Here is a 12694-nt window from a genome sequence, read left to right on the forward strand (position 1 = left end):
TAATGTCCAAATACATGGGGATGCTGAGACAAAGCAATTCCAATTTGGTGCAGAAGTATAGTTTAACATTTCTTTATTCAACATTTCATTTGCAAAAGACCCAGCCAACGCGTTTCGTTCCCATCATGGAACTTCATCAGGGCATGTTCCAATCAGTCGTGTTAAATGTGTGGTTTTTCACCTTGTATCAAACATTTCTTGCTGTGTAGCTGTAAGAGTCCTCTGGTGGAGCAATGCTTGGTGCAACAATTATTTCAGTGTTGAATTTCAATGTCCCAAACAAAGGCCTGCTGACTCTGACAAAAGGCGGGTATCAAACTTGCTCTGGAGAACAATAAGTTCCCCTCTGCTGATTTTGCTGATGCTCTGTTTGCCTGCTTAACTGTGTGTGTTTTAGATGTGGCCTTTACCCACTTGTATCAGCGGCATGAAGCCTCCTGCATGATCACAGGCTATGTTCTCCCTTTCCTCCCTGCCATGTTACAGCTGTGAAGATGCAAGATGGAGGCCTGTTTAGGGGCCCACCATTCCCGGGTTACCCCTTCATCATCAACATTAACATATGGAGTACTCAAACTCCTTCTGAGAGTGTTAATCAGTCGAAGGGAGGAGTGAGTCAGGAAACAGGAGTAGAGAGGTCAACACAACTGTGTAAAACAGCTGACACAGGGTTGTCATTTCCCTCATGACAACAGTACAATTGTTTTAGAGCTCATGGTCTGGAACAGAAAATGTTTTGATTGCCTTTTTTGCATCAAGACATAGGGATTTGAAGAAATTGTTATTCCTCCATTAAGGCACATAGATTGAAGTATGAGAAAAGTATTGGTGGGTGTGGTCTAGCTGTGGAGAGCGTTGTTTTGGGTGATTGCTGGAGAGGTGCCCCTGTTGTATTACATGTGTTGCAGTATATAGCAGCACAACTTGAAAGATGAAGTTGACAGAAATGACTAGAGGTTCCAAGGCAGGAGGTCTTAGCATTATGGTGGTCAAGCAGTGGCAACTGGATGTCAAAAGTGCTGAGTGCAGGACTGCAGAGGTGGAGTAATTGTATGCATAGATCACATGTATGAAGGATTGTAGCACAGCAAACAGTATGCACAGCAAGATTTAGGTGGTACTAGTTACAGATTAGTGAGGTGTACAGAAGCTAGACATGCAAGTGTGCAGCATTGGCTGGTAAGGGCTATGGTCCAGATTACGACTTTGGAGTTCCGACAGTCGGACCACCAAAGCTTTTGGGGCCATCAAGCCGGTGGCCTCACCCCCGAAGTAATATGATGTTTCCACCGGGCTGACCAGTCAAACTGGTGGAAACAGTGCGGCGGCATTGGCCTTGGCTCCCTTAGCCAATGCCGTTGCACATCAGCACCACCGTACCAGACAGTGTGCGTTCCGAGGGTGCTGGCAGCAGGGTCCCCAGCACTGGTGTTCCACCAGCCTTTCCACGGTGGGGCAACTGTCATGGAAAGGCTGGAAGAGAGTGGAGTTCTGATCAGCGTGGGGGTGCCACCATGGGCGCCGCTGTAATTCACATGACTCTGACCACTGCCAACCTATCGGGATCCATGACCCTGGCAGTGGCGGCAGTCTCCTGAGGGTCCGACTGTCAGGGTCTTAATCTGGCAGTCGGACCACCAGAAGTGCGGCGGTCGTCCACCACCGGAAGTTTGGCAGTCCTCAGATTGCCAAGCTTGTCATCGTACCCTATGTGCCTAGCAGTCAATGTGCTACATTCATTGCACTACATGAAACAAGTGCAGCTAAAGGTGGGGGAACATTAGGAATAATTAACCACAAGCTAACAAAAACTTCCTATCAGGTAAAGCATTAATGTAATTGTCTGGTTTCCTCCATGGAGATTTAGTTGTTGGTAAACAGTTAAGTCGTCAGTGCTCATAATTATTTTATTTTCATAGCTGTCAACTCTGCACAACCCCATGTTAACCTAAAGATAAAATAGTGTAAACCAGATGGTGAGTGGTCCGAGCCAATATCCATCTACGATTGCTCAACATATGAGGCAGACACAAGATGAGGCAAAGGGTGCCCTTTTAACATGCAGTCTCTCAACTGTTGTAAATATTGGACTAGATTTCTAAGGCAATGGCATTGATGTAATTGCTTGGCTTTCTAAGCAGTTCAACCTCAAGACCACTCAAGACGCGGCATCTCAAACTTCTGGGGAAGAGATCATCAAAGGTCTACAAGCCCCAGTATTATGCGACCCTGAAGGGAGGTGGGAGACTTGATTGCATGCCAGTCAGGTGCTCAAATATCTGACACCTGACCCACAACACAGGACACATGTGCAGGACACTTCCAGGCACGTGCCTGGGGAGAGACCAGAAGAGGCCAGGCCAGCTCATCTCTCTTGGCCCGTGATTGGAGACCCGATCTGGTAAGAACTCTGGGAGGAGTACCAAAGGAGGTAAGGGTCTTGCTTTACAACAGCACTTATAATTGGGAAAACAAAAAAGGCCCCTACATCGGGCAATACCTGTGTCAATCAGCCCGCTCAGTCAATGATCACAAACTATTTATTTATGTTTATGGCGGCATCCGCAATGGAATTAGAATAGTTGGAAGAAATAGAAATAATTGACAAGGTACATAAATTGGCATGAAAACCAACTTTAGAGTCAATTGTGGCTACTGAAGGGGGCCAAAGGGAAACTAGCAATCCCCCGATAAGGTTGCAGGATATTGTACAGTTATCCAATAGCCCCACATTACTGAATTCAAGGCAACGATCTGTGGCTCAGTCAAATGGCCCGTGGAGGTATGCACAATAGGTGAGGTTTCTCCATCAACAAGCCCCCCCTACCGTAAAAGAGATGGGAGCCCAAAAGTTGAATTAAACCAACCAGAAAGCCCTACACAAAATCCAAAAAATTCAACATCAATAAATAGCCTTATGAATGCAGGGAAAGAATTCTTTAATAATTTCCATGTTAAATGGATGCTCTTTTAAATACGTTTTGTATGAAAATGGAAGGAATGATTGCATCTTTAATTAAAACTCATCTATCATGAGTTTTCAGTAATCCTCCCATGGTGCCAATTACAGTAACTCCTACTAATCAAGAAGCAGAATCAAGACCGCAATTGAGAGTCGCATCTGCAAATATTCCAGGAGATCAACAGGGCCCATGAAAATGAACTGCTGCAGACTTGTACCTGCATGATCCAGTAAAGGTTGGTGGATCATCAAAGGTTGGGGGACCATCAAAGGTTGAGGGAAACCCTATGAATGAACTTAGAACAAGGGGCACTAAACTAGAGGACACCATAATTGACATGCATGAGGGAAATTTTCCAATTACTGTACAAACCGTATGTGGTGATATTACAAAATATCCCACCCCTACGGCTGGGGAATGATACAGAGGAACTCATGCACAAGACAGTGCACTTGCTCTCAGCAAAAAACAGGCTAATGGGCAACTTGAACAGTAACATTTTGTACTTGGCTGAACAGTTCAATAAAATCCTCAATGGAGGACAATGTTAAAGATCCCTGTTTTGCAAAATTTCCGCTCAGTGTCTGAATTTTGTAATTAAAAAGTTGGGGGAATACGGGCCCAGCATTTGGGTTTCTTTTACAAACCACCTTTTGTTCAGTATCAGCCAAGTATATCTGTATCCAGTCATTTTTAACCATTGAGTAATCTAGACAAAATCAATTGACTCCCTGTGGACCTGGAGCCCAAACAAGTGAGTCGTGTTAGGGAAGACAAGTCTGATAAAGTTTTACCAATTCAGGAAAGACTCTCATTGCCTCCTCTCCCACTATTTCAGCCTGTTCTGACCGCAACAGCTGAGAGAGTGAGGGACCGCAAGGCCAAGTAACTTTTGTTTCTACTATGCTGCCTGTCAACATCAGGGCAGTGCGCGCTCTACGGGTGACTAGAATGCAAAAATCCAGCACTTTCAAGATAACGTAATTTATGCATTGTGCTGATATGCTGTTGTTTAACCTTTTGCATTGCAGAGTTTAATTTTGAAGATTATGTTCAAGGTGCTTTTAAATACTGTTCATTTTTCAATGTATTGCTGCAGGCTTTCAGAGTGTGTCAGGGTGTGGTCCCTTTCCAGGGCCTTCTAGAAGCTTTCCCTGCAGCATGCCTGGGTTTGGTTTGTGGGCTGGGCCAAGACGCTATATAAGGGAGCCAGACCAGCTCCACGTGCTCACTATTCAGGGGTCCCGGTGCAGAGCAGCAGCAACTTCCTGAGCTCCTGTTCTTGCCTACTTTGATCTTCCAGGCCTTGCCCTTTCACTTTGTTGGTGATTCTTGATCAGGGCGGTAAGACGGAGGTCGGGCTGGGCTCCCGATCCCATTCTCGAAAGTCTTTGAGTTCTTGGGCCTAATTTGCATGCTAATTCAATTTGGCTCTTGTGCTTGTGAATGTGCACTTGGTGTTTTATGGCATTTATATGCTGACACTCGAATCAGCAACACGCGCGATTCTTTGCTCGTGTGCAACTCTTGATATTCATTGTGCGCTACCATTTCATGGCATTCACTTGGTGGCCTTCGAATCGGCAAGACGCGCGATTCATTTCTTGTGCTTAACCCATGATGTTCATCGTGCGCTACCATTTTATGGCATTTACTTGGTGGCCTTCGAATCGGCAAGACGTGCGATTCATTTCTTGTGCCTAACTCATGTTATTCATTGTGCTGAACAATTTCATGGCATTTACAAACTCTTGTGGAAATCTGCAATGTGCACAATTCATGTTCCTGCATTTTAAGAAAACTAAAGTGCTAGAATTCTAGATGTTATATTGTATGTGTATAAGTCCCTTAAGTACAATTCCTATGGTGTTAAGGAAATCATTCAGATTATTTTCTTGACCTCATGCAAAAGACTATGCTTGAATTTGAAAACGTAATTCAGAAAGGTTCTAATGTTTCTAATCCATGTGTAACATTTCATTGAGAGGTTCATTGGAAAGTTGTATTAATCCTTCTTGATTCCTTCACAAGTAACTGGACATTTTGAGGCCTAGTTATTTAGTCCCTGCTTAAGTTATCCATGTTTCCAGTATGACAATGCTTAGAATCATAGTCTAGTAATGATTAATATGATATAATCTTGATATTGTGTGTTTTAACCTTTTTGCTTCCTACAGGTCTCCTTCCCAGCTGTTCCCTACCTAATCCCCTTCTCCCCACTTGGACTCTCTTAGACTCTGTGACATTTCAATCAGAGTATTGGAGCTTTCTTGTGGTGGACGTGCTGGGAATGTGCGCAGACCCAGAGGATCTGGTGACTCTGACACTGCCCTTTGTACAAATCACTCTTAAATGATCTGTACAAAGGGCACCACATTTCTTGGTTTCTTTAATATTTTGTTCCAGGGAGACAGACATCCTGCTGATAAACTTTTATAATGATGTTTTTAATCATCGAGTGTGTGATATAATTGATTATTTGGCTCATTTTTTAAGAAGATTTTCATTTGTATTTATATAGGGAGACTATATTAATGTGAGCTGTGTATTTTAATATTTCTTTATTTTCATTGGAATGTATTCACATATGCAACTTTATACATTAGGGTGTGAGTAGGATGCATTATAAACATTAATATCAACAGAAGTGACTCATTTTGTTCTAGATTTTAAAATTGTATGAGCAATCATAATCTATTAACAGTTATCTTAACAAGCCATTTGAAAAGAGCTCCAGAGGTGAAAGGCAGTAAGCCGATATGTTATAAGAATAAGGAATTGAGAATGAAGGTGGGTAATGTTGTGCCCATAGAATTTAATCAAAAGATAATAAAAGTTAACTCTATAATGGCTTGCTTAATCGTCTACCCGGATCACGCAGCAATATTAAAGGAGTTTGAATCCTTATGAGGGTCAATCTCAGATGAGTTAACAAAAAAAATGCCGAAAGTACAAGATTCCAACATATTGTTGGTTCAGTAAGGCCTGTTTGGCCTCACATAAGAATTTGAAACAGGCTTTAAAATCAATTCCATTATCCCAATCAGATATCAGAGATGCTTGGCATCTATTTAGGTGTTTCTTAGAAGAAAGGAAAAAATAAACTCTAGTTAAATCTTGGTACAATTTAATTGAGGCAGCCCCGCTTAAGGATTGTAGTAAATTCTGGCAAGTGATAAATCATCCCTTTTTTCCACTCCAAATGATTAAAAGGTGGCATCATTGATCCCAGCAGACAAATGGGTAAAGCATTTTGCAAATGGATTCCAGCTATACGATAGAGCCCAGGCATTGGCAGATGAAGTCTTTGATGTCCCTGAGACTTCAGTCCAGGGGGCAAGCTCAGTCCAAGCCCTTGAAGAAACTTCACAAGCAGGTTTTCAGAAAGCAGAGTCTAGTCCTTTATGTCTCAGGCAGAAGCAGCAGCAGCAGCAGGCCAGCTCAGGAAAGCAACAGGCAGAGTGGCAGGTCCTCCTCAAGCATTAAGCTCTTGTCCTTGGCAGGTACGAAATATCTGAGGTTTTGGGTCCACTATTTATACTTATTTCTGCCTTTGAAGGAGACACATTTCAAAGGAAAGTCTTTGTAGTGCACAAGACCCTGCCTCTTCCTTGCCCTGCCCCCGACACACACTAGGGGGTTGGAGACTATATTGTGTGGGGACGGTCGCAGCCATTTTTAGGGCAGTTGTCAGCTCCTCCCTCCCATTCTACCTCAGGGAGACTCATCAGGATATGAAGGACACACCTCAGCTCCCTTTGTGTCACTGTCTAGAGTGAATTCACAAACAGCCCAACTGTCAGTCTGACCCAGATGTGTATTCAGCAGCTAGGCAGAGGCATAGAAGGGTTAAGCAAGAAAATGCCCACTTTCTATAAGTGGAATTTCAAACAGATTATCTAAAAAACAACTTTACCCAAAAATGTATTTTTAAATTGTGAATTAAGAGACCCCAAGCTCCATGTTTCAATCTGCTCCCAATGGAAAACTGCACTCAAGAGGAATTTAAATTCAATTCCCATGTTAACCTACGTGAGAGATAGGCCTTGCAATAGTGAAAAACGAATTTGGCAGTATTTCTCCATCAGGACATGTCCAAATACACTAGTACATGTCCTAACTTGTAAATACACTGCACCCTGCCCATGTGGCTACCTTAGGCCTACCTTAGGGTGTTGTGTAGCCATTTTAAGTATAGCCCATTACTTAGAAATGTCCTAAGGAGCACAATAATAGGACCTATCCCGGAGTCATGGAGAGTGGCCGTCATAGTCCCCATTTTTAAGAAAGGTGACAAATCAACACCAGCATTTTACAGGCTAATCTCATTTATTGACTCAACAATAAAAAGTTTTAGGAGCGTAATTCTGGACCGATTAGAGACCTGGGCAGAAGAAAATAATATTCTGTCAATAACAGAGTTTGGATTTAGGTCTGGTATAGGCACGGTCGAGCAAGCAGTAAACTTGAGAGGAGTGAGGCAAGGCTGTATACTAGCCCCTTTCCTTTTCTTGATTTATATAAATGGAATAACCAAACATCTAATTAAAGTAGGAAAGGACTTGGTGAAAATGGGTATTGAATAATTTGAGTACCTAACTTTAGCTATTTGGGGATAACTTTCAGCTCCTCTTGTTCCTGGAAATCCCATATGGTGGCTAAAGCTCAGCAACTAGGCAGGAATACCGAAGGAACTTTTTGCTTTGCACGAAAATGAAAGCATAAACCAATAGGCAAGCTTTTTTCTAAAAAAAAGTTTTTTTTACATTTGTTTGCGTTATACAACCAGTTTGCCTCCATACACAGTTTGCAAAAGATATTAATTAGATATAAGATGCAAATATAATGCAGGGGATAGTAATGGTGTCTACGTGGGACAATCAGGCATATAATGTCTACTGCATTCTGTGCAGATTGGAATGAGGTCTGTTGCTCGGGAGGCCCAAAAGAGGCTGTGTAAGAGTGGGGATGAACTGGGGGCATAGGGAGCATATGTTTGGAGTACTGAGGGTGGGCAATATTACTGTGTCTCATCAAGATAAGTTGTGGGTGATTGCCTCTGTGGTTAATAAGGAGGGAGAGAGGGCTGTCTCAACGAAGTGGGGCGGGGTAGGTAACTTGAGGTTTCTGATGGGCTTTGAGGGTAGGTACTCTGGAATCTGGGGTATCTTCGAATTAGTGGGGTGGGGAGCTGTGAAGGAAATTACCAGGTGTGAAGATTTTGAATTGCAGAAGCATGGTGTCCCAATTGGCCGCTATAGGGCGTTCTCATATGCGGGGGGTTTCTTCTCAATGTAATGCGGAAATTTCTGCCTCTCCCCAGCGGGAGAGCACTGCATGCCATTGAGACAGTGTTAGGGGAAGGGGGAGCCTTCCAATGCAGTGCTAGAAGGCGCTTGGCCAACCAATAGCCAAGCTTCTGACCTTGTATAAACCAAAATGCATTTGGCTGCCCTTTTTGGTGTGGGAGTGTGGGGTTATTGTAAAACAGATGCATTACAGTGTATTGAAAACGGCTTAACTGACAGGGTGTTAGTGGCTCCAAAAAGCTCTGCTAATTTTATATGTGTCAGGAATAAGGCCATGCGCGGTCCAGGTCTTGCCCGAAACTTCGCTGCGCGGCTCTGCTGCGCTTTATGCGCACCACTTATCGTCCCCTCTTGTTCCAAAGGTGGCCTTCAGCGTTGTCTGCCCTGTGGTAAAGCTCATAGAGCTGCAGGTTCAGGACATTGGTGGACAAGCTGCACTTATCAGTGCTATTCCATGAAGGGACTACAATTCCCATGTTTTGAGAGGCAGCAGCCATCTTGGGGTGTGGCAGGTCTATAAAGTCCAGCCACACCCAAGCACGTTGCTCGCTATTTTGAAGACTTCGTTGCAGTCATACCTCGTGGGGATTTCTCTGAAGAAGAGCAGAGTTCCTGAATGGCAAAGTGACATCCAAGCGAAGTATTCTTGTTTCCATGGTGCATTAAAAAACAAGAAGGTCGTACTTGTAGCGGTAAGGCCTTGATGAATCCAATTTTGGAGGAAGTCGTTACTTCCAAAAGTAAAGCGCCCCTTAGCACAACGAGCAAAGCGTTTTCAGTTTCCAGAGTACAGTGGCCTTGGCTCAACGATCAAAGGCGTTTCAAAGCACAGGTGTAAAGCGTTCTTTGCACAGCAATTCAAGTGTTTCAGTTCACAGATGTAAAGCACTCTAGGCACAGCACTTATTCAAGCGCTTTCATTCACAGATGTAAAGAGCTCTTGGCATGGCAATTCAAGCGCTTCAGTTCACAGATGTAAAGGGCTCTTGGCACGACAATTCAAGCGCTTCAGTTCACAGATGTAAAGCGCTCTTGGCACGACAATTCAAGTGCTTCAGTTCACAAATGTAAAGCGCTCTTGGCACGCCAATTCAAGCGCTTCAGTTCTCAGATGTAAAGCGCTCTTGGCACGGCAGTTCAAACACTTCAGTTCACAGATGTAAAGCGCTCTTGGCACTGCAATTCAAGCGCTTCAGTTCACAGATGTAAAGCGCTCTTGGCTGGCAATTCAAGCGCTTCAATTCACAGGAGTAAAAGGTTCTTGGCACAACAATCAAAGTGGTTCAGGCCACTTGAGTAAAAGCGCCCCCTTAACATAATGAGCATAGCGCTTTAAGGCAAGACAAGTAAAAGCAATTCCTGGTATTATAAGTGAAGCACTTCAAGTTCAATGAGTAAAAACTTTTCGGCCTTTATAGTTGTGAACGTGAAAGTATTTTTGGAGATAAGCAAATCATAGTTTTCATTGTTCTTTGAAAAGCTTAAGATGTGAAAAGCATATTTAATTCTTTGAGATTTTCTAGGTCATGATCAAAGGTTTATGTTGTGAATGCATAGATGTTACAGGATTGATATTCTGAGTATAATTATAGTCCAAAGCTCTTGCTTGGTTCTGAGGTCGTAGTTTATTCTTCTTCCATGTTTCAAAGAAGGGGCTTTGCCCTCATTTCAAAAGGGGTCTCCATCTGATATCTCAGAGACGCATTTAGTCAAGAGTCTATTGATGAGTTACATTTCTATGAATGAGTAAATGCATATTTGTTCTAACATTTTCTTTTCAGATCTCTCTCCCTGATGTTCCCTACCCTAATTCCTTTCCCCCCGACTGGCTTCATCACCTGGCTTGGTTATGTTAAAAGCTTGTTCCATAGATTGGGCCTTAAAGGTATGTTCAGGCCATAGTGAAGCAGTGCTTCCTCTGGGCACGGGTGGACAAAAGACTACGGAGATCACAGAAAATACAGATTGTTGAGGTCTACAGTTGAGCCTCACCTGTCTCCACCATAGAACCCAACTTATTATGGTTTGAAAATTCCATGTGCCTTTCCTACTTTACATATTTTTGCTAAACTTCCATTTTAGGGTTACTTTCCCTGAACAGAAGGAATTGCCTCCTTGTCATTGTAATGATGTAAAGAAACAGACCACATGTCATTCTATGTTGTTTTGCCCTTTATATTCTGGTCCAAGATCTGCCTTCATAGTCCCCATGTTTTGTAGGGCAAACATCAGACAATACAGATTAGCCTTAGAATTTTTACAAAAACTGTATAAAGGAGAGTTATGCTACGCAGTGTTACATTTTGTTAAGAAGGCTTTAATTTTTAGAAAGCGGTATGAACATCCATTTGAATTAAATTAGCACTAAGCACTTTTAGGTAAACATTCTTGGCCTTCTTTATTCGTTTATGTCATTGAGCATAACCCTTGGTAAATGGTCCCTTGGGACCAGGTGTTAAAGATCACATGGTACCTTGGTTTCTGCACGGGTGCATGTTAACCCTGGAATTTTTAAGTCACAGGAGTTATGTGTCCTAATAGCAGATATCATGGCCAATCCTCTTTTTTAATGGCATTTGTCTGATAGTTTTTATATAAATGTTTAATTAGTTGTATTTGATGTGAGGGGACTGATGGTGATATGTGATTTGTAGGTGCTGAATTCTTTATGCTGAATTACACTTTATAATTTTATGATTGTATATGGAAATGTTTTGTTCTATGTGCTTTTATTGCTTCCTGCTGGATAAAGATGTTATTGACTGACCACTCAAAACCACTGGAGCCAAAAGATAGTGGAACAGAAAAAAAACAGTTTTACCTGTGGCCCTCCTTGCTTAGATGAAAATTGGTATTTTTTTATTTTTAATGTAAATTTGAAACAAAAAACAAAAATGTTTGTATTTATTTTTATTTATTTACAGTTTCAGTTTCAGTGCAGGCTAGACAGTTTAGTTGACATTACTTTCCAAAGAAGCAGGCAACAAATTGCGCATTACCAGAGTGTTTGTTATGTGTATAATAGATAGGAGGTAGACAATAGGCAAAGGATCCAAGAGTTAAAGCTAAATATATTGCAGATACTATCGTAAATTAGGGTAATAATTTATTACCAGATATGTAAATGAGTGCAATAAAAAACAACAAGAGTATATAATGTACAAAACAGAGGTACATGTAACCATCAATTAACCAGCTAGCCCCATGTAGAGGAGACTACCGCAGAACTGGTGCTTTTTCCTCTCCCCCCGGCCCTATTACAAGGTTTCCACTCGGCTGACTGGCAGAAACCTCAGAAATCTGAGGTTTCAGACGGTCAGCCCAGTGGAAATCCTGCGGCCATCATGGAGCTGTCTAATGTTGTCACACAGAGGGTGTTTCCAGCACCCTCGGAATACACAATCTGCTGTAGTAGGGTTCTGAGGGTGCTGGGCAGGTCGGTCCCCAGCATTGGCTTTCTGCCAGTCTTTAGCGGGATCCTGCCATGATAAGGCTAGTGGAAAGTGAAGTGGTGATCAGGACGGTGGTGGTGCTGTTTTAAGCGGCGCTGTGCCTACCCATTGGAAACCTTGTTCCTGGCAGTGGTGGCAGTCCCCTGGTGGTCTGACAGCCAGGGTCGTAATTTTGTGGTTGGACCACCAGAAGTGCGGCTGTCCGACCACCACCACCAGTCTGAAGTCCGCCAGACTCGTAATAAGGCCCTAAGTCTGCTTTTGAGAGGAATTTGTAGTCTCTGAGTTGGCTTTAGAGCATAATACATTTAGTGGGAATTTGAAAAATATCGGTATTTAATTTCTCTGTTTCTAATTATCTGTATTCAGTTTCTCTGTTCCAAATTTACATTTTATAGTTAGAAATTTGAAAATGAATGCGCCAAAAATGATTCGCTCAAATTTTAGTGTGAAAATCGAAAACCTAGAAATAATGTTAGCTATAGAATACTACACATATATTTTATGGTTATTAAAAACTGTTCAGAACACTTTCGAAGTACACTATTTGAAATAATGGTCTGATATGTAAAGAGGTGAGAATCAATATTCGTTAGTGACTTGGGTGACTTACACACAATGTAACTTTTTCCTTTTGGCTGAAAATAATTCAGTAGGCTTCAATTATATCCTCTTAGCCAAATAAAATGTTTCTTTAATCTTATACCATTTTCCCTTATTTTAGATCAAAATATTTTGAGAAAAACTAATATGATGATAAACATTCACATGTAAGTCCTACATCCCCTCTGGTGCCACTGTTTGGACCAACTTTCACAATTTACCTTAAAAAATGATAGGATCCAGTCGAGGTCAATGACGATTAGACATGTTTGGCCTGAGTGATGCTGAGGTGTCTATCCCCCTTTCCAAGCATTTGCTTGTGCTGCAAATTTCGAAAACATCAACAACTCAAATTGTCCAGCATTAA

Source organism: Pleurodeles waltl, chromosome 7, assembly GCF_031143425.1.
Source record: "Pleurodeles waltl isolate 20211129_DDA chromosome 7, aPleWal1.hap1.20221129, whole genome shotgun sequence".
Taxonomy (NCBI): Eukaryota; Metazoa; Chordata; class Amphibia; order Caudata; family Salamandridae; genus Pleurodeles; species Pleurodeles waltl.